At 38.1% G+C, this 3,616-nt stretch overlaps 1 pseudogene; it reads right to left on the bottom strand.

Moving 5' to 3' along the window:
• Positions 1 to 391: 391 nt before the first annotated feature.
• Positions 392 to 1,841, bottom strand: LOC114206815 (elongation factor 1-alpha 1 pseudogene; annotated as a pseudogene).
• Positions 1,842 to 3,616: the final 1,775 nt, after the last annotated feature.

Here is a 3,616-nt window from a genome sequence, read left to right as displayed (position 1 = left end):
TATTAATGAAGTTAATGTTTGTATGTTTTTAAATGAATGATGCTGCATTTTTAGATTCCATTACATATATTTAGAAGTATTATAAAACACTTTATATAGTTTTTGATATTTAAAATATGTTGAAAACTTGTTCTTTTCAGCTATTTAATTTTATGATGACACTTTTTATTTATTTTTTTTCTCATTAAACTTTTGTTTTAATGGGTCTCAAAATTCTGTGACATATTTTTGGTCAAGTTGTCTCCACTAAAAACTACTGATTTTAAAAACTAATAACTTACAACTGCCACACACACAAAAAAAACATATGGTCCACAAAATATTCTCCTTTCCTTCTGAAGGCACTGTTATCATTAACCAGTCTTTTATTACTAAACTTAAATGGCCAATTGACACAAACAGTTCTGAGACCGTTCTTCCACCACTGGTTAAGACTGGGGTGGCAGGTATTGGGGATAATATTCATTTAGCCTCTGAGCTTTCTGGGCAGACTTGGTGTCCTTGCCAACTCCAGCTGCCTTTTTGTCCACTGCTTTGATGACACCCACAGCAACCATCTGTCTCATGTCACGAACAGCAAAACGGCCCAGAGGAGGATAGTCAGAGAAGCTCTCAACACACATAGGCTTGCCAGGAACCATATCAACAATGGCAACATCACCAGATTTCAAGAACTTGGGACCATCTTTCAGCTTTTTTCCAGAATGACGATCTATCTTCTCCTTCAGCTCTGCAAACTTGCAAGCAATGTGAGCTGTGTGACAATCCAGCCAAGGCCCATATCCAGCACTGATTTGGCCTGGATGGTTCAGGAAAATCACCTGAGCTGTGAAGCCAGCTGCTTCCACTGGTGGGTCATTTTTGCTGTCATCAGCCACATTGCAATTAACCAACATCTTTGACAGATACATTCGTGACATTGAAGTACCTACATTGTCCTCAGGAAGAGCCTCACTTCACGGTGCATTTCAACAGACTTTACTTCAGTTGTAACACTGACTGGAACAAAGGTGATCACCATGCCAGGTTTAAGAACACCAGGCTCCACTCAGCCCACAGGGACAGCGCCAACACGACCAATTTTGTAGACGTCCTGGAGAGGCAAACACAAGTGCTTGTCAGTTGGATAAGTTGGTGGCAGAAATGCAATCCAGAGCTTTGGGCAGTGTGGTTCCGCTGGTTTTCCCATCTTTACTTTCCATCCCTTGAACCGAGGCATGATAGCACATGGCTCTAGCATGTTGTCACCATTACAACCAGATTGGCACAAATGCTACTGTGTCGGTGTTGTAGCCAATTTCCTTAATGCAGGTGCTGACTTCCTTAATGATTTCCTCGTATCTCTTCTGGCTATAGGGTGGCTCAGTGGAATCCGTTTTGTTAAGACCAACAATTAGTTGTTTTACACCCAGTGTGTGTAAAATACAAGGGCATGCTCACGGGTCTGCCCATTCTTGGAAATACCTGCTTCAAATTCACCAACACCAGCAACAACAATCAGGACAGGCCAAGTCAGCCTGAGATGTGCCTGCAATCATATTTTTGGTAAAGTCTCTGTGTCCTGGGGCATCAATGATGTTCACATAATACTTGCTGGTCTCAAATTTCCACAGAGAGATATCAATGGTGATACCATGTTCACATTCAACTTTCAGTTTATCCAAGACCCAGACATACTGGAAGGAGCCCTTTCCCATGTCAGCAGGCTCCTTCTCAAATTTTTCGATAGTTCTTTTGTTGATCCCACCATATTTGTAGGTCAGGTGACCAGTAGTGTTAGACTTGCCTGAATCTACGTGTCCAATGATGATGATGTTGATATGAGTCTTTTCCTTTCCCATTTTGGTCTAGGTTTAGCAGTGGTTTTCATGGCACCTGTGTTTAGAGGCAAACCCATCGTGAAAACTAATGACATTTTTTAGATATCAACTTACATACGCACAAGGAAGTGCAGAGATTTTTATTATTACTTTTGGTCTTCAAAAGCAAGTGTTAGAAAGCCAATGATATATTTGACTCCTCAATAGTAGACTGTTTGCATAATTTTATGTTATTCTTTCTTTGTTATTTTTTATTGAGGTTATATTTACATACCATATAAACCCAGAGGTCATTTTTTTCTTAAAGATTTTATTTACTTATTTGATGGAGAGAAAGTGAGAGAGGGAACACAAACAACAGGCAGAGGGAGAGGGAGAAGCAGGCTTCCCCCTGAGCAGGGAGCCTGGTGCGGAGCTCAATCCCAGGATCCTGGGATCATGAACTGAGCTGAAGGCAGACACTTAACTACTGAGCCACCCAGGTGCCCCCAGAGGTCATGTTTTTAAGGAAATGGAGTTCATTAACAAGAGGGTTAACATTAATACAGACTGACCTGTGTTTCAAATCGATAGGCTTTATTTTTAGAGAAAAATTTAGATTTACAGACAAATTCAGTAGAGAGTACAGTGTTCCCATTTACTTCTCTCTTGGTTTTCCCTATTATTAACATCTTTCATTAATGTGGTACATTTGTTATAATTGATGAACTAATATAATATTATATATAATTATTAACAAGAATCTATAGCTTACATAAGGGTTTATCTTAGGGTTGTACATTTACACGTTTTGAAAAATGTGTAAGGATATATACCTATAGGGGAAGAGAGGAAAAAATAAAACAAGATGAAATCAGAGAGGGAGACAAACATAAGACACTCCTAATTATAGGAAACAAACTAAGAGGAAGCTGGAGAGGGGTGGGGAGATGGGGTAACTGGGTGATGGACATTAAGGAGGACACATGATGTAATGAGCACTGGGTATTATATAAGACTGATGAATCACTGACCTCTACCTCTGAAACCAATAATTCATTATATGTTAATTAATTGAATTTAAATAAAAATAAATAAATTTAGTTTGGAAAGAAAAAAAGGATATGTATATATTATTATAGTATCATATAGAATAGTTTCATTACCCTAAAAATCCTCTGTGTTCTGCTTACTCATTCCTCTCCCTCAACCCTCAACTCCAAGTAATCACTGACCATTTTACTTTCTCCATAGATTTGCCTTTTCCAGAATGTCATATATTTGGAATAATACAGTATGTAGTCTTTTCATATTGGCTTCCTTCACTCACCAATATGCATTCAAGTTTCCTGCTTGCATTTTTTTGCAGCTTGATAACTTATTTCTTTTAATTGATGAATGATATTCTTTGTGTCACAGTTTGTTTACCCATTCATGTATAGACGGAAATTTTGGTTGCTTATGAGCTCTGGCAGTTATGAATCAAGCTCTTATAATATTTGCATGCAGGATTTTATGTATAATTAAGTTTTCAACTCATTTTGGCAAATACTAAGCAAAATTGCTGGCAAATTACCCATTTTTATGTGAGTAACTCAGTGACAGTACATTCTCAGTGTTATACAGTGATCACATCTATCTAGCTCTAAAATATTTTCATCACCCCAAAATAAAACTCTGTGCCCACATGCCACTCCCCAGTCTCTCCTTCCATGAGCTCCTGGAAACCACCAATCCACTTTCTAACTCTTTGAATTTGTCTATTCTGTTTATTTCATATACAGAATTCTATAATATGTAGCTTTTATGTCTGGTTC

The sequence above is a fragment of the Eumetopias jubatus genome, unplaced genomic scaffold (genome assembly GCF_037043125.1).
Source record: "Eumetopias jubatus isolate StellerSeaLion01/CBP00866 unplaced genomic scaffold, mEumJub1_p1.0 scaffold_7, whole genome shotgun sequence".
Classification (NCBI taxonomy): Eukaryota; Metazoa; Chordata; class Mammalia; order Carnivora; family Otariidae; genus Eumetopias; species Eumetopias jubatus.
Note: the sequence above shows the minus strand (reverse complement) of the source record. Positions and strands in the feature narration are given on the sequence as shown.